Source organism: Bactrocera latifrons, unplaced genomic scaffold (genome assembly GCF_001853355.1).
Source record: "Bactrocera latifrons isolate USDA-ARS-PBARC rearing strain unplaced genomic scaffold, ASM185335v1 scaffold_101, whole genome shotgun sequence".
Taxonomy (NCBI): domain Eukaryota; kingdom Metazoa; phylum Arthropoda; class Insecta; order Diptera; family Tephritidae; genus Bactrocera; species Bactrocera latifrons.
Genome location: NW_017534420.1, coordinates 425,473 through 445,466, shown reverse-complemented (window position 1 = coordinate 445,466; position 19,994 = coordinate 425,473). Strand labels below are relative to the sequence as shown.

At 35.8% G+C, this 19,994-nt stretch overlaps 1 protein-coding gene across 1 annotated transcript in view; it reads right to left on the bottom strand.

The window, feature by feature from the left end:
- LOC108967887 (protein dachsous) overlaps nt 1–17,079 on the bottom strand; it is a 245,508-nt gene extending 228,429 nt beyond the window's left edge. Inside the window, exon 1 of the mRNA XM_018931550.1 lies at nt 16,335–17,079. The gene's annotated coding sequence lies outside the window, so the exon portion shown is untranslated. The remainder of the gene's footprint in view (nt 1–16,334) is intronic.
- Between the last annotated feature and the right edge of the window lie 2,915 nt (nt 17,080–19,994).

Genomic DNA, 19,994 nt, shown 5'->3' with positions numbered 1-19,994 from the left:
TAATGCTTAATTTAGTAATCAATGAAAATTAAATTGTGGAACTAACTAATTGCGAATTAGGTCTTGTACAATCAAAACAAAAATAATAAAAGAATAATCTCATACAGGAAGTAAAAGTTAATTTAATATCAAAAGTCAGAGGTTGGTATGAAAATTTGATTCAATATAATTTACCAGCAACCAGTATGAACCTCTCAAGAACATTAACCGTGTTTGACTTGGGAGGCGAAGAAGAAGAAGTTAGGCGTCGGGTTAAAAAGTGTGAAGATCAGAAACTTGGAGCACCGCTGGCTGAAGATTACTGCCAAGCAGAAAAAGAGTTCATAGAATCTTTGAGAGAGGCTCAAGTAATAATTTCAAAAAGTTTAAAAGCAGACGGGAACATTCAATGCAGAAAATTGCAAGGCATACGAATTGAAGCCTAGATAATTCGAAAGACGATTTTGCATGTCAGAAATAAGGTTTGAACGCTAGACATGCAGTAGATTTTGCATAGAAATGAGAAGCGTTTGAAAAACTATGCTATTCCCGTAGCATTTCATTTAGCTCTTGCTACCGCTCTCACTTTGTCGGTAGCCACAGCATAGCCTTAGCATAACAATGTAAAAGTATGTGCTGTACTCTGCTCAGAGTTTTGTTAAGTAGAAGCTGTAGCCGTAGCCAGAGCAAAAAATGAAGTGCTGAGCTATGCTCTGGCGTAGCGGTAGCAAGAAATTGGGAGCGGTAGCAGAGCGAAGCTAATGAAAATTTCCATGTGCTACAGCTCCCGCATGTGTTTGTTGTTTCTTTTTTAATATTTTCTGTCATAACATTTGAATTAATGGAATAATTCAAAAAAAAAAATGTTATGCAAATCATTTTGGCACTTGTTGCATCAAGTGACTTTATAAATCTAAAATAAAATATTTTAAGAAATTTATTAATAAAAATAATTAGATAATAATTGAATAAAATATAAAATGTTTTTTATATTATACCGTTTTTATATTATCAAAACCATCACCTATTACAAATGTATTACAATACTCAATTAAACTTTGGAGACTAATTTTAACTGCATGTACCCTTTTTACGTTTTCTTAACCGGCATCTTTTAAACTCGCTTAGGCGCAGGCACATTCTTAGTAATTCGCGCAACCTAATTAATTTGTTCGTCTTAAAAAAACTGTCTGGTGCAGAAGCAAAATCAGTATAATCCATATACTAAGCATGTATGGATATGAAAATTTTTACTTAATTCTTTCGATTTATGAATTACTCAAATTTTCAAATGATGCTTACATCAATTTTAATCAAATGCTTATAATTCGAAATATAATTTTTGTATTTGTTAGTTACATTGTTATGCTAAGGCCATGCTGTGGCTCCCAACAAAGTGAGAGCGGTAGCGGTAGCGAGTAGTAAATGAGAACCCTGGAATTGGGACTGGTGATGAAAAGTGTTCATATACTTAATTGCAAAAAATCAACGGCAAACAGGTATATCGTTGACGTCAAGGTAATAATTTATATTTCGTGACATCAAACGGGCCTCTAAATTAGTCGAATCCAAACGGGGATAGCTACAGCCAACTTAGTGATTGCCGAAATACGAAACGTGACAACGACCGGCCCCATATTCCAAGACCAGTTAAAAACTATTTTTGAAAATGGGAAATATTGTCTTACCACCTTATCGCCAAGAACATGCCCTTTTGACGGTCGATGCAGAATGCCCTCTCTAGAATAGTTTACATCAGTACAGGGTACAAACCGGGGTAGTTTTATTGAGATGAAATTCACAAATTGTCCGATAGATGAGAAATGTTATAGTAACACGCTGAATAATCCTATTGTATTTGTTTTTCTTAAATAAATCTTTACTTTGTAAAAAAATGCACAGGTATCGTCATAGAGGCAATACATATATACTTTTTTTTTTAGTAAACACCATATTCTTTTCAGTTGAAAGCTTGCAAAAAAGTTGTTTATGTATATTTCAATTTTAGAAAATACTACGACGATTATTAGGTTAGGATTATTTTGCGCAGAAAGCAACCTATTTAGAAAGTTGAAATGAGTTTTAAGTTAAGAAAGAAAATAATACTAAATTTGTCAAATACTTATACCTGAAGGAGTAATAATAATAAAGATAAACATTTAATTAATATTAATTGACGATTAGGAAAGAAATAATAAAAATATTAAAAAATATTAATTTGTTAGTTTTTGTAATTGTCATTCGGTCTCAAACTTCTTCATCGCATATGAAACCATGAACGATGCGAATGTTGCTTGTATCAATGCATCCGCCCGTCAAACTCAACCTACGCAAACTGCCGTCTCCACCAGAGGCCAAAATCGGTTGACAAATGCAGCCAACAACCCGCCAGAACAAAGAGACAAGTACAATACTTAACGCAGAAAATTTGCCTGGAATGACAGACATTAATAAGCGTGTTACTTTCCGCACCACAAAATGAAGTGGCAACGCAGGCATTCCAAGCCAGAAGACACATTCACTCAGCCGCTGAACGCACCAACAAGTGAAGCAGTCATCAACCAGTCAACGGAAGAAACATCCACACACACCACACATAAAACGATGTGTTACTCTTATCACTTGCAACAACGACAAAAATGTAAATGTGTTCAATGTGGCAAGTTGCCAGAAAACCAGAAACAAAGTCACTGTCAATTAAACGCAACCAACAACAAAAACAATAGTAAAAGCAACCACAGTCTGGCGACAGCGACAGTGATGGCAAATAGTGCACACACATACGAGCATACTGCACAAACACACACACATATTTGTGAGTAGAGACGTGTGAGCACTCACACTATGTAAATGTAGCGGCGAATTCAGGCGACTGCACAGTAGCGAACGCAGAAGCTGCCAAACGGGTTTTTCGCACAGCGTCATATTTGAAGCAAAAACAAGAATCAACTCATTATTTTGAAGGAAAATGAAACAACAACAAATACGCCAACACCAACACCAACACCGTTGGCCTGACGCTGACCACGTGAAATGGTGAGGCATTAGCGCTATTTGCCACAACGGCAAGCGTCGGCAACGGACACTTTTGGGTGTCAACACATTGGCTAATTATTTTTATCAATTATTTTGACAGTAAAATGTCATCGTCGACGAAGTTGACATCACATATGAGTGTTGTTGCTGTGGGGATATTCTGATATTTCTGATATGAAAATTCCATTCATTATATGTGTGTATAAATTTATATATCTTCGTATATATATATATATATGTGTGTATTTATATTTTTCATTTTCATAGCGTTTTGCTAAATTACATTTTAATTTGTTTCCCCTCTTCTTGCTGCTTTTTTGTTTTAGTTTGCTTTGTTCATTTATCATAGTCGCCACAGCGTCGAATTATGTATTCGTTTTATATTCGAATATGTCGAAAAACGGCAGTCAATTAAAAATAGATTTAAGCTGTGTGAAAAAGCTCGATTCTAGGCTTTTTTTTTCAAACAGGAAACATAGAAATGTAGTCATGACTTTATTAAGTGCCGAATCGGATGTGTTCAATTAACATACACTGTCATATGCATATTTATATTTCTTACAAAATTATCAAAAGTTATTTAATTTTCAAAAAACTTGCACTAAGTAAATTTGTTTTACTAAAAAATTACATTTTTCTCATAAAATAATAACTAGTCCACTAGTGTAAAAATTAATAAAGTTTTATTAGCAATATTTCAAACAAAACCTTATTTAACAATATCTACTCAAACACACAGCTGTAAATAATTAGCTAATTAACTAAACTACGATGCTGTCTGATTGGGTTAGACTATTTTGTGCCTCCGCCACTGGCTGCGCTATGTATCTGCCTTTAAGCAAAGAAGGTTTTTCAATAATAATTCACAAGTGGAGCATAAACAGAAAGAAACAAAGGTTGATATGGCAACAAACTCAGGAAGTATCTAACGGAGATCTTTAGTAAAACAATTATTTGGTTTAAGCCACAAAGGGTTCACAAAGGATTCTTTCGTTATGAACTGTATCAAAAAAAAAAAAAAAAAACGTAGGTTTCAACCGCATCTAGATTAAACGAGATTAATTTGTTCGAAATCTCTCTAAGTTTAGCATATTTTTACATGAGAAGCTCTTTCCCATTGGCCCCTACTGTCAAAAAATAGACCATATAATTATATACCGAAGAATCGGTAAGTACTTATATTTTCGTATCATTACCCTACTTATTGTCATGATCGTTGATCAATATTATTTCTAATAATTTGGGCCAAATAATTATTCACATGCTGCGCGGTACAGTGCCTTCTTCTTCTTATTGCCATTACATTGGAGCCCCTAAACCCCGTTTGGGTGCCATCGACATCTCATCTCATCTGGACCGAATTGAATAATAAGAGGGCAAAAAAGTCCTTGCCTTCAGTAATCAATGTTTTGATTACTTGCGGTCCGATTGCCACCCATTTCAATAAATAATATTAAGATATTCCGTCCTTCACTTATCAAATAAATTGTATGGTATTGTTATTAGTCGCCTACAATACAAGTACCTTATTTCGCTTCAAGATGTAAGGAAAGACTACTGCAGCAAGCACTTGTGAAAGGGTGTCGTGTTCTTTATGCCGTTACTTAGGCGTAATGAATTGAAAATGTAATTTCGCAGATATAATTATATTTCCGCAAATGTTTCTTTTGGAGCAAATGCGCGCGTCGAAAGATTTGGAGAATTATTTTTTTTTAGATTGGTGGTACTGTCAGTCACATTTATGTCAAATTTCATGTCAAAATACTTATTAGTATCTGAGATATGTGCCGTTTTGTGAGCTGCTAAAAGTGAGTTTTTCGTTTTTTGCGATGTCGAAATTTGTTGAGCAAAGAATTTGCATTAAATGATCAGTTCGCCAAAAACTCAACCTGTATCGTTCCGCAACCACCGTATTCACCTGATCTGGTGCCGTGCGACTTTTGGCTGTTCACCAAGTTCAAAAGACCGCTCCGTGGGCACCGTTTTTATATGATAGAGGAGATTCAAGCCGCAGCGAAGACGGAACTGAATGCCATCCCGGAAAGTGACTACAACCAGTGTTTCGAAGATTGGAAAATCCGTTGGCATAAGTGCATTGCATCGGGAGGGGATTACTTTGAAGGGGATGAAATTAATTTGGAAGAATAAATAAAAATTTTTCCAAATAAATATAATGTCACCTTATTTTTTGTGCACAGGTATATATGCAAAATGTTTCACGCAGCAGCGAACCACTAAACACCAACGTACGCTTCGCTGCTAGGAGTTAAGAGGAAACTGGCCGTCAACGACGTTCATACAATGATAAAACAGGAAAGCCGATATAGTTAGATATCTCAAATACAAAAATCGTCTTTTAATAATCTTAATTAGTTCAATTTCTGCGCGTCATAATTGCGATGTCTGTCATATCGCAGACTTGAAGTTGCGGTTGTTGGTGTTGTCTGTCATAGTCTCACATAGAATGGCAAGTGGAGCAGAAAACCAGCAAAGGAATCGAATTGATGACTGCTAAACAAAAGCCAATCCCAGTTGTCCAACCATGCTCCGAGAAGGCAATGAAAGGCCGCGGCAACATCGACTGACAGCGCGCTCATATCTTATCACTTTTGTGGCTTGCAAAAGTGAAGTAAGTTGCTAAACACAAAGCAAAACGCAGGATGTGTGTGCCTATGTATATTCGTATAGTAAATGACAAGTGAACGTTACACGACAACCGCAACACTTCATATGTTCAGTTAAGATATGTTAACGGCGTTGACGTTGACGCGAAGCGCAGTAACATCCTTCAGACATGTTAAAAGTGAAAAAATAAACTTAAGGAAAAAATATTTTAAACCATCTTTTGCTTCGGATAAAACAAATAAAATATAGAAATAGGATATATACAAATAGATTTCTTTCAAGTGTTTGATATGATATATGTATTAAACATTTTTTTCGACTGGGCATATTGATAACTTTTCCGTTAATTAGCTAGGCGAGCCTAAAAACTGGCCTCAATCTGGGAGTAAGAAAAGAAAATCAAAACTTATCTTTCTGTGTATAAAGAGTATATATAGTGGCACAAAATGGCGGCTACTGAGTTAACCTACGAAAACTGTTTTTCCAAGAAGATATCTCAGGGAATCGATTAATGTAAATGTTCATGCTAACTGAAATAATATGAAAGAATTGGAATCTTAACCTGCATAAGATTTAGTAGTAAAGTGCGTACGTTTTAGCCTTCTTCGCAACATGGCGGACTAGTAAAAAATGTGAGATTTTTTACAGAAAAAATTAGTGGTAAATCATCTCCGAGTACCATCGTGTTCGATGTTTACATGTTGAATGCAATTGAGCTGAACTCTTCGACATAACAACGAATTAGTCAAGGAAACCGAAAATACTTTTCTTTCTACTAATTTAGTGCTGTTTTTAGAACACTGAAGTGAACTTTAAGCCAAAAAGAAGACATCTAAATTTTCCTGTGTTGGCCTACCTCCGTATAACAGGGTATTGAACTTTACTTAACCGACTCACAAGACCAAGTGTCAACGTCGACTTTGGGAACCAAGACGAGAAACTCATAAATGAGATTATAAAAAGCTCATAAAAATTAAAGTCAAATATTAATTATTTATCCTTTAGGCATTTAAGTGTTGACTAAATTCAACCAAATTGTATTAGCAAAATGTTCTAATGCCTTAGCAGTAATTTTGAACACAATTATCAATTTAAGCGATGAAATATTATATATAAATATTACAAAACTTGTTAGTGAAAAGTATAAAATTATTTGAGATGACCTCGTTGCAGCGCAGTTGGAGGTGGAGGGTTGCGCAGCAATACAATTAAATTATATTTCATTTAAAAATACACACTCACTACTACAAATAATTAGTTCAAGACAATTAAAACCTGTGAAATATTAGCAAATGAAACAAAGCAAAAATGTGTGGAAATCCAAATTGAAAATGAGGGAAAGCAATAGACTTGAACGGCAACTAGATGGAGTTGCCAAAACAATGGTTAGCCCCATAAGGTTGTAGCCGGTATATTTTGCACTAAGTTGTGTCGAAATCTCTGCATACATCCACAAATGCACGCATGCGCATGCGTATGAATTCGTGTAATTTGCGCACGCCGCACGTTGCACGTTGCACGCGGCATGCGTGTGGTCTACGACACCAAAAAAGCCCACACCACTGCATGCCCATAACCATTGACGAATTGGAAGCGCACGCAGTCGCGGCAAGGCGCCGGTGCGGAAGAGATTGCAGCCATCTGAAGTCGTGCGTGCGCCATCAGTTACTACATTGAGCATGCAACATTGATAATCTGCGGCGGCACACTCGCAAACACACATCCCTATACAGTCACTCACTCACATCTGTATGTTCGTTTGCTGAATTTGTATTTAAGCGCAAATGTAGTGTGTAATTTTTGTTATTTGTTAATCTTAATGGCAGCGTAGAAAAGTTATATTGCCTCGGAGATTGTCGGCTGTACTGCCGACTGCACTCCTCTACACTAGGTGGCAATTTAAATGACATTAGGCGCATTCAACAGACCAAACAACGAGTTTAATGTACAAACATAGTGCACAATTTACAGCTCAGATTGCATTAAGAACGAGAAACCCGCTAGGAAATTTACACGACTGTGATAAATACCCGGTGCAGTATGGTAATAAAGTGGTTCTGACTTCACCTATGATTTTTAGGTTTGAAATTGGAGGCGATATTAGCGCTGTATGTATAAAATAATGTATCGTAAAACTATATTTTCCAGATTGAAGAGCTAAGAGCCTTGAGAGCAATTAGGGTCAAAAGCAAAATGCAGAGACACTACTCTCTACTCAGATAATTTGGTGGCGTTAACAAAATCGGCATCATTCAAATCGGGCTGGTAAATGTTTGAAAATTGATGACTTCATAAAATCCAATTCTAATTAATCCGCAATTCGAAAGTGGCCTAACGCTTGTGGGTACCTCCTCTTTTCAAACAAAACCAAGAACTGCATTAAAATTTGTTACAGAAGATGACCCAATCATCTGAAAAATTTACAATAGCTGCTGAGCTCATTGGTTTCGCATGTTTGAGATTCATGCTCCTAAAGCTAACAAACCAGTCATGATCAAATATTCGTTGATATATTGAGGAGTAATCGGTTGATAATTTTAATATGTAGAATATTGTAAATAAAATTAGTATGTGGTCAAGTTTGGACCAAAGCAATGAAGCAGTTTATATGAAACCATAATTTTTGCGGCATATTCTAGAAATGAGAAAAGCAGTATCAGATTTTAATGCATTTTCTTAATTAATAAGATAAACTCCTTGTAGCAAACTGGGAAAAATCCCCACCGTAAAGAAATCGTAATATTTATAATTTTTATGATCAGTCCAAAAGTATTTCACGCAAGCTAAGGCAAAGCCCTAAATGTGATTCTGAATTTAAGAAAATAAAACAAAAATGCTTAGAGTATAATTTATACACACTAACCCATAAACTTGTTATTTCGTTGTTGTATGTATGCAATCGTACATTGTTTTATGATTACTACGCTTTTGTTATGCTCCGCATTAGCTACTTAAAATGCGTTAACCACTATAATTTCTATGCTTTAATGGCCGTCGGAGAATGGGCGAGCGAATTCGTTTGCGCTTGCGGAGGTAGCCGTCGTTGTTTTTGTGAACCGTTGAGAAGCCACTGTGCTAATGTCAAGTGTTAATTAAAGGTAATAAAAGTTAGTGTTTCTTTGGACACATGGTGGAGCCATAAAGGCTAGAAAGTGGTTCGTAGAATATACCAAACGATTTAGAAAATCTTGATGGTTTCGTGGGCTTTTAAAGCTAGTTTTTTTATTATTATTACGAGAGTAAAACAAGATTTCAACATTTTGGCAAACATTTTTGTTTGCGTGTGGCATTCTTTTGTCTTTTAATTGATTCTCAGCTTTTTATGATCATAAAAAAATTTTTAATTATTTGAAAAGATCTGAAAATTGTCTTACTGCAACCAAATTATAAAAATATGTTACAAAGCCATTGTGTTCTGTTCCATAAGTGAGTAATACGTTACAATAGATGTTATTTTGCCCTTACTTTTTGCCCATACTCTTTATAACGCCACCAAATAAATATACCAAAAACCAAATTCTTCGAAGTTACTCAATCAAATTTTCGTTTCTTAATTTTTCTATCAACCTCACCGAGTGCTGAACATCGTGGTTTCTATAAATCGTCTAGGGTATACAATATGCTCTATATACAGTACCCGACATAACTATAGATATTCCACCAAATTTGTATACCTTTAACAGGGTATATTAAGTTTGCCATGACGTAGGAGAACATATAAAATATATATCTCAAAATGTCAATGATCAAGAAGACTATTTAGTAATGTCCGTCTATCTGTAAATACTCTAATTAGTTCCTCAGTTTTTGAGATATCTCGCCATAATTTAGCTAGCGCCCTCTCTCCACAAGAAGTGTGCAATCCTTGAACGTAGTTTATTCATTTGTAAATACTTTTTTAAACATGCCTTAAAAAATTGAGCAACCCATATCAATTAAGTGTTTTAGTTAGTTCAATAAATATTTAGTAAAATGGCAAAACCTTTTGAAATAAGCATTGACATCCAAAAATTGATTGTTTCGGGTATATAAATGGAATGGGGTAATGCAAAAAAATATTCTAGAAGCTATACCACATTCCTAACAGTGATAAAAAACTACAAGAACAAAATGTTGGACCAGAGAACGCACGAAGATCAGGGCAACCCCTGCTCGAGAAGAGTGTAAACTATTCAGAAATGTGAATAAAGACACGTTTTTCAGTCCGATTTATTCAGATGTATGTTTTAGAATGAACAAATGAGCGGAGAATCCCAGATCAAAAAGCCTTGTACTAGCCAAAAGAACTTGTAGGCACGATTGGAATTAGCCAAAAAGTATTATCAAATGCCGTCAATAATTTAGAAAAAGCTAGTTTGGAGTGATGAGAACAAATTTAAAAAGTTCGGCGAAATAACTGTTAGAGGCTTCAAAGTAAGAGCATCCAAAGTGCCATAAAGTTTCGAGGTGTAAATTTTTTCATTTGGGATTGCTTTAGCCACAAGTTTGATAACGGCCAAAGGCAAAATGACATAGGCTTACAAGATAATTTGTAATTATTTACAACTTCGAGCTAATCCCAGTTCTTGATTTTTTCATATGTTTGTCGTGGATATTTCTACCATCTTCTTAGACTTTCAATACGATGATTCTGATTCCTTATCTTCCAACTACAGCTTTCGCATTTTTTTTTTTTTTTTTTTTTTTTTTTTTTTTTTTTTTTTTTTTTTTTTTTTTTTTTTTTTTTTTTTTTTTTTTTTTTTCAAAATTATGAAATAAATATAATATTTCGTTCCATGTTAGTATTGTTTTGCAGGAGTTTTGAAAGGTTTTTGAAATCGTGGGGACTCATGCAAACTCAAGCTGAAATTTTTGCATCTAGCTCAACATATATATATACGATAAATATTGAAATTGATAGAAAATATAGTCGTTTTTGTATATCAATTGATATTTTAACTCATAAGTGGAGGGTTTTAGGTACTTCGAAAACAATGACGGAGTGTTTTGCGAGCAGTGTGCTAAAAGTATTTAGATAAATTGAATACATTCATCTTAACTACGCCAAGATCCACCAAGTTTTTCTGTTCGAATGCCAACGCAACTTAGCAGGATTTTCTGAACTTATTTGTAAACAAAGCACGCCGGTGGAATTCTTGATAAATCTCAAGAAACTAAGCGCCAACAAAGGGCGTCAACTTCGCTTCAGCCATTCATGGCCGAAATGCATCACTGTAACACACACTAGCAGCAAATAGCAAAAGCCTTAAAACCGTCAATTCCCAAGAAAACGCATTTGGTGGCAGCATTGCTCTCACGTCACGATTACACGATTAGATTTTCCAATAACAAAATATTTCAAAAAATACAACATCGTTATATTACATGCTTTACCCTTGTATATAATTGTATATAAACGCACACATATAAGCGATTGTAGCTGTCGATTAAAATAGCCGAAAAAATCATACAATCAATTCCATGAATTGCTTAAAAATACAATGCACGAATTTTCCTGCCTTTCACATGTAGCTGCAACTGCAACAATGCACGCACACATATACAAGCCAACATGTTTCTATTACTATATGTGTAGAGGTGAGCGCAATTGTTGATTTGTTCGCCACATTCATTCACCTCCAAACACGCTCAAATCTTTAAGTCCACTATGCACTCCTTTGCCGTTTCTAGATTTTTTTAGTTTCCTTTCCACCTTTTTATAGTTTCATTAAGTGTGCGGCAAAGCGTGTGAGGGTGAAGGATTCCTTTTCGGCTGATGTACTCGCGCACACGAAAATAAATCACAATGCATGCACGCATAACTATGCGCTCTGTTCTACAATCCAATATGAACACACGCACACATAAAGTATACAAATACAGCTACATATCTAACACCATTGTAAGTAGTTTGGGAAATGTGTTTCCTATTTGTGCGCTTCACCTTGCTTTATGACCTGTACGTGTCCGCTTACAACGATTTCGTAATATAGTACACAAATATTTTACGCATTTTATTGGAACTGCACTGAAACGCGGGTTGCCACTTTGACAGACAGGTATGAAAATATTCCTAATAAATCATTTTCCGACACGAAAGTATGTATGCGCTATACGCGTATAATAATGGTTGAGTACAAAACTCTCAGGCTTTGTCTCTATGGTAGTTATATTGTTGTTGCATGCTTTGAAAAAATATTCCATAAATTATTTCATTGCAACTTATATAACAGTTGAAAGTTATTTTTATGTATGTATTATCTAATTTGTTAAGAAATAATTACAGCTAACGCTCTCCCCGCCGAAAAATTTTTTGAGTCATATAAGTATAATAGAAAAGGGATTTTCTCCGTACCGTAATTATAATAGAATACCAATATAAGAACAAGACCGATATCTCAGAAACTCCAAGTGAATCGAATCAGTTCCATGATAATGTATATATATTTTTTAAGGTCTCAAACCTATTATTTTAACCATTACTTGCCGAATCAACCGCTTAAATTTCAATTTAACGCTTTTTCTAAAAACATGTCTTTGTCTTCTAAATAATAATGTTAATATCCTTGCGGATTTTACTGCCAGTATATGTATGATTTCATTTGGGTAGCATATCAACACGTTTTTATTCACCACCCAAACTTTCCAAATACCAAGTTTTTTTTATCCAATTGGTTAATTCAGTGTAATTAAAACAAGATATTTCCACACAACTTATGATAAAATACCACCATAATTATTAAACAAAGTTCTTCGTAGAAACGGTTTCGGTAGCTAGTAGTATCAAGATACTTTAATTTTGATTCATATCATCGCTTGGACGAACGGTCAAAACTGCGGTCAGACAAGTCATTTTGTCATCCTGACCATCTCTATATATTAGACTATATGTCTATCTTCAGCTGATGCAAGCAACGGTAAGGTGAACAAAACTATTGTACTCAGTGTAAATAAGTTCCAGAATATACAAATAGAGACAGGTGTAATATTTTTTTTTTATTCAGACCAAACCAGCTGAGAGCCTCATCTTGACAACTATGGAAATTGTATAATCGCTATTTGAGATGGAAACGGCACATAGAGTATATATAGTATAGGTATAGTATAAAAGCTGGTTTACAGAATTCTTAAAATTTATGTCAAAACTTATTTTTAAAGGCGGTCGAAAACATAAATCATTCAATTAGTGATTGGTTGATTTTAAAATCGAAGAATATTTTCGAAACAAGAAAATCTATAGGCAGTCTTTCCTAATATCTTAGGTTGTATATTTCATTGTTATACCGGGTTTTCGAATAAGGATGATATAATTTCTAAGTACCGTTTTTAATATGCCATGAGCTTTAATTTTTTTTTATTGTATTCAGTAATGTTTTCCACTTCGTCATGGAAAGAAATACGCAATAACAACATTTATCTGTCCGGTGGCTCCGTTACTGTCAATGGAAAGCGGTATAGATCGGTGGTAACCATTTTTCGTGGCCGCAATGGGATCAAGTTGAGCTTGACAACATCTGGTTACAACAAGTCACAGCTACGTGCCACACAACATGTGCAACAACCGAATCATTGGGTGAAAAGTTTGGAGATTCTATTATTTCAAGAAATTATGACAATGAACGTCCTAAATTAAGTTCTCATTTAGCATCATGAGACTACTTCTTGTGAGGTTATTGAAATCAGTGGTCTTCAGCAATAAGCTAGACTCTCCTAAAGCATTAGAAGGCAATATTAAACGTGCTGATATAAGACGTGATTTAGAAAAAAATTACTTGAAAATCGGTTTCATCGAATTCGTTCACGCTAAAGAAGTCGTGGAGTTTTTTAATGTTGTCATATTCAGAATTTAATTGCATTGATTGTACTTCACTATAAATAGAAAATACTTGAATTTCATTAACAAATAATGATTTTTTTTTTTAAGAAATCGTAGTAATCTTTTCGGGAAACACTGACGTTTGTTGGTTTAATGTTAAGGTCGCCTGTGTAGATTCGATTACAATTCAAAATATTTACCAATAGTAAAATCCAGCTTTTCTATTTCGAGAACTGATTTTAAAACATTTGACTTATGAAATAACCGTTATGAATTTCCATGAGTTTTTTTTTTTTTTTTTTTTTTTTTTTTTTTTTTTTTTTTTTTTTTTTTTTTTTGGCGAATTCTCTTCAAGATACGAATATTTTTAATATTTTAATATACAAAGTACATAATTGTGGTGCTTTTATATTCTCTTGACGCTCTTATATTCTATGGTCCATCATTATTATGTTTTACGATTCTTAAAAAGGCGACTGCAAAAAGTGAGGAAGGGACCGAACCGAACATTTTATACTATTGCAACTTGCAAAAATCAAAGCCAGGTAAGTACTTTAAGGTCCAATCATATAGAGTAAAGTCAGCCGGATATAGGCAGTAAAACAAGTTCAAATTTACCTATTTTAGGCATATATTGGCCGAGATTACAGTGCAAAGTCAACCTGAAGTTCGAAAATCTGAAGTATATGGGTTCTAAGGGAAGTAATGGTCTCTTAAACACATTCTTCGCATACAAATATACCATTATATAAAAGGATTATCCCTTAATTTCAATTGTATATTGCATAGCAAACATTGCCCGACCTTTTCGATCAAAAGTCAACTATAGGTACAGGGGTCTAAATATCCGATACTCGTACCTAGGGGCTTGAAAAGTTTTTATTGGATTTCAACAGTTTTTATTCATAAGATGGCAAACACTAGAGACTTTATTCGTGCAAAGTTTTATCCTGACATATTATTTCCTTTTTGATTTGTGTATGGGAAACTGAACGAACAAGTGGAATTTAATATTGTGCTTTCTAGTAAGTAGGCGTGGCTGTGGCCCGATTTTGTCCATTTTCACAATCTGACATAAGGATGTAAGGAGCCACGTATTAGATTCGAAATCGGTTTTCAGGTGCCGAGATATGGTATTTCACCAAAAAGTGGGCGGTGCCACGTCCATCGCCCAATTCTCTCACCAGCTCCCACAAAACTCAGTCATACTATCTCGGTGGTAAAATTGTTAAACTTAATGTTTCTGGCGTATTTAGTTATTGAGTTATCGCTCTTTCAGTAGTTTTTAACAGTACCGTTATTTGGGGAGCGAGCGGAGTTATCTTCTGATTTCATCCATTTTCACACTGTCGGTAGTTCTTATGATATTTATACTCAGCAAATTTGGTTATTGTAGCTTAATAGTTTAACAGACATATTAGAGGGTGGGCCGCGCCTATTTTTATGGGCGAGGCAGTGGTCCGATTATGCCCATCTATGAACTTGGAAACTGCATTCCAAATTTCATCCAGATATGTCAATTTTTACTCAAGTTACAGCTTGAACGGGCGGACAGACCCACAGTTAACCGTATTTCAACTTCTCTCCTCATTTTGATCATTTATATCTACATAACCCTATCTATATATCTCGATTAGATTTAGATGATACGTGCAACCGTTAGGTGAACAAAACCATAATACTCTGTAGCAGCTGGTTGCACGAGTATAAAAATTTAAAATAATTTCCAAGTCAGATTTGACGTCTTTTGTTTAACCCAATTTTAACTGAGTAGGCTGTGCGACGAACTGTCACTAACAGTTCCTGTGAAATAGCTAAAATTTGAAAAGTCTTTCAAATTATACAGAAACTTTGAGAAAATTATAGAGGCAAGAAAAAGATCTAATTACTCAAGAACTTTATTTGAAAATTAAAATTTAATTTCTGACAAAAGCACAACAAGAGCTTGATATGTTTAGAGAAATCTTACAGTTCACCTAGACGGGAATTTATATTGCCTTTCGCTGTTACACTTTTCGATGGAAAACACGTCATGTTCGTGGCTAAAGTCTTTTGTTAAAGAAGCACTGAGAAGCACAAATTGTTTTTATGGGGTTTTATAGATTTGATGTCAAAAAATTATTTTTTTAGTGCTTGTTTTTCGAACGCATTTCTGAAACAAATGACCTGTTTACACCAAGCACACTACATACACAAGCACTTCAACGAAATCAACGCAGCAGATAATCTTTAATATTTTTGTTTATGTGTTCGATTGAAAAATAGTTTTCCTGCACACATGCTAGTATGTATATATGTGAGTTAAGCGAGAAAACTAAAATTATTTCAATAGGAGGTTAGCCATAATTGCATTGCTGTTGCATTTGCTGCCGCCAAACAACAAAAACAACAACACACAAACAAATAATCAAACTCGCTAGAGAGCCACCACCAACGGCAAAAGCAACAGCAACAGCAACAGCCGCAGCCGCAGTCGTAGCAGCGACAGTGGCAGTTGGAGCGCAAAGAACCCGTTTGACTTGTTGAAAAATATTTCTTTTCACTTTGTTTAATTTTTCACTTTTTGTTTTTCCATTTTTTTTAGTTTGTGTTTCCTCACTTATTGTGTTATTGTATTATTGTATTTGTTTGTTGGTTTTTTGTTTTTACGTTTTGCTGCTTTTCTACTGCACACACATTTCAGGCGATAACGGCAGCGGCAGTACGCGGTCGACGCAACCGCCAACTGCGCGCATGTGGTGCCTTTGCCTGGCCAATACGAGTATACACAATATTTCATATGGAAAATCGCACAGAGATTTGTACATTGTTGTTGTTGTTTGCTTGAAAATTTCCTGCGCTTACTTATTTTTAACAAATACAAAATAGATTTCGTTGTAGAAACAACTCGAATGCTTACATTTCCCAATTGTCGCTGGCGTGTATTCTTTTTTGTCACCAGAATTGTTGCTGCTATTCCAGTGAAATTAGCGGGGTTTGTGGCACCTTGCCTTCCCACTTGCGTTCGTCACACTTACGAAAGATTAGTAGATTCGCAAATGCCACTTGTTACTTTTAGAGAACAGCATACACAAAAGGCACAAAACTGCCAGCAACAACTTTTTCGTTGCAATTTGTTATATTTATCTAACACTCAGCACTTTTGCTGACTTTATACACAAATATACTTTACATATAGTATATTTACAGCTACACCAGGAACACAAGTAGAGTAAATATTTCGAGCTTCTCACAACTGCAACTCGGTGTTGCAGAGATTTGTAGCGATATCTCGCATTTGCACAAACCTCCTTTGCTTTTTTAAGTGAAAAATTGAGGCTTAATATATTTTTATTTGTCACTACAAAGCACTACGCGCCGTCCGATTGAACAATTAATGAATTTCCTTCATTTTCCAACCGATTATCGTGTTGTTGTGGACCGCGCGCTTTCGTTAATCAATGGAGTTCACTTTTCTCATATATTTGCCATATGTTGCAACGTATATTTGTCGGTTGCAATATGCATATGCATTTCCAATTATCAAAAAAATTTTACTGCACTAAACTTAGGCTCATTTGCACATATATTGTATGTAGGTAGTTGGGTTTTATACCGAAAAAACGCGCTACGCTACACAAAAACCGTCCGCTCACGAGCAACGTTCACTGATTTTACAACGAAAACACACGAAGAACTGAAGTGGAGTTTTTCTTTTCTACCTGAGCATACCATACCGGGGCAAAATGGTGCGAGCAAGTGTGGTGGCATTCAACAACACGCCAAACAAAGGTGAGCGCCAACGCTGACGCTGACAGCGTAACCAACAACTAGCCAAAGAGCAAAAACACTCAACAACAGCAACGGTGAGGCAGCAACCTGAACGACGCAGCATAAAAGTTAGCGAGCAGGCCTCAGCATAAGCATAGGACCAATTCACCACAGCCCAGCACACCACAGCGCATTGCTCAGCGCGAGCAGCCAACGATCAAGTGGAATGGCCAAAATGGTAAATACAAACACAAAACCGACTATGAGCCGTGCAGAAGGCTCCGAAGCCAAACAACCGGTGTAGCGCGCTGGTGAATACACGTGCACATGTGTGTGTTTGCTGCTGCTGCTCTTTGTGAACATAATGTAAATGTAGCTGGGCAGCCGATCATTGAGAATGGCAAAAGAAGTTGGCTGCCAGAGTGTAACCTGTGACCGTTGACGCAGCAAATCCAAGCTCAGCGGGTTGAGTTGTCTTCCACTGAACTGAGCTTCTGCTATTATGCTCTTTTGGATGATCACAGCAGCGGCATACGAGGTGTACTAGCGTGTTCATATGTATTTTATTTGGAGTCATACACATACGCTCATTTGTATCTGTGTGTGTGGGGCATGGAAGACAAGGTAAACGGGCGTGAGGCGGCATATTTGTGTGCTTGTATAAAAGAATTTAGAAATGTAAAAAAATCTCCAGAAGCAATAACAAATACACAGCGCGCAATCATGTTCCAGATCTTTTAACAGAAGCAAATAACTTTTCATAATTTTGAAGAAATGAGAATATTTTTCTTATGGATATAATGTTAATGATATTTAAATTAATAAAAATTATTACATTTTCGTGACCTGGAATCTCTAACGGCTGATCGACGAAAAGTATTTATACACACATACATATATATATATATATAGATAGATATATATATTCACTTTTCACAAATTTCAAACTCCAAAGCAGTAGAATCACTGTTCAAATAGTATTAATCGGTTAATCCTCATACGAACGGTTACAACCCGAAATATCGGTTTTCAGGTTATTCAATTAATTTAAGAGCTCTAATTTATACCTATAAAATATTCACGTCGACCAAAATTCCATTCTCACCGTTCCCTCGAAATACTCTCCGGCAACTGTATTTACATAATTCGACTCTAATATTTTTCACACCTCGAAACTATTTAGTCCACATGGAGAATGCTTGATAGTATTCTAACCTTACCTAATCAAAGCTGATGGAACCTAGCTTTGCTTAATGGGTTAAACTAGTCTAAGAATTTCAAAAAATGAAATTTTGCACCGATCAGCCTAACCACTTAAATCTTAAACGCCATATATAAAGTGACCGGGAATTTCTCCAAGCCGATCACTGCACACCAGTTAATTGCCAAATTTGTTCATTGAATTGAATCATGGGGAATGGTTTTTGTGCACTTTACAGACATTACTCTTTCATGCGACTTTTTATAAGTAGCTAAATATCGATGTTAGGAAACTTATTTAATTTGAAGTTTACAGTTTGAATTAAAGAAACTATTGCACATGTAAACATAGTGAATATTTAGCTCTTCCAGCTTACTTGGCCTAAATGTCAATATCTTGGTATATCTCTGAAGAAAGAGTTGGAATGAATATCAAATCCATTATCATACAGCTTCTTTTCAAGGCGTTTCAAATTGCACTTTGTTCCATTACCTCTTCGTTGAGAGTACTTATCCCATCGCTCATAAGAATATAGAGGTAGAATACTGTAGTTTTTTTACCATGTATGCAAACACAGCGTGCTGCCAATGTGCCTGCTGCTCATCTTATTGTCATGTTGCATTCATACAAAATGGGCACCGAAATCTCACAAAGCATAAAGCCAAAGCCAGAGCCAGCCAGCCAGCCAGCAAGCCAGTCAACCAGGCATTCAGCGAGCTAGTCAGCCAGTCAAACAACCAAACCATACCTATCAACAAACCAACGACCCAGAGGAGCCAACAATCTAGCCAGCCAAGCAAACGACCATCCGAACACACGCTCCAAGAGCATATAAGCACATAAGCATAAGAATTTTAAAATGCACAAAAAGTGCTTTAAAATACAAAAAGAACTGACGACAGGTCCACAATTAGCCACACACACACACACACACTCATACATGCAAACAAACACATGACGACTGCATTCGAGCACGAGAACGTACGAGTGCAAGTACGGCGAGTATGCGCAAGAGCAAGCTGTGTAGCAACAATAACAACAACAGTGCTGTGTTGCAGCAGTGGCAGCCGCAGAGATGCTGTGGCAAGAATCTAAAATCCTCACTATCGCATACAAAATTGTGGTGAATGGTAAATATTAACTGGTGAATGGTGCATGGTGGGTTGCCGCAGATGATTATTTGCCTACTGCATGCTATCAAATGAACGCGTATGTTAACAACACATACAAACATACATATCAGTGTATGTGTGTGTGGCTCTGTGTTGCCTGTTTTGCTGAAAAAAGCAAAGTTTCAGAGTGGAAAAAAAGCAAAAAGTTCGGTGTATAGAATTTTTATGGACGCTCTAGTGTTGAAGCGCAAATGATACGCGAAAGCGCTGGTGAGTGTGGTTGCACCCACATACGTATATACACATACGCGTTTCAGCTTTTTACTGCACTCTTATAGATGCGGTATTTTAATGATTGCTTACAAACTGTGCCGAAGTTTTTAGTTCGGTTTCGCTTTGCTTTTCTTGCTTTTTGTTTCTATTTTGTTTTTATTTTTGTTTTGATGATAGCGCGCAACAGTGGGCACCGGTGCCACTGATGCCACCGATGCCTCAG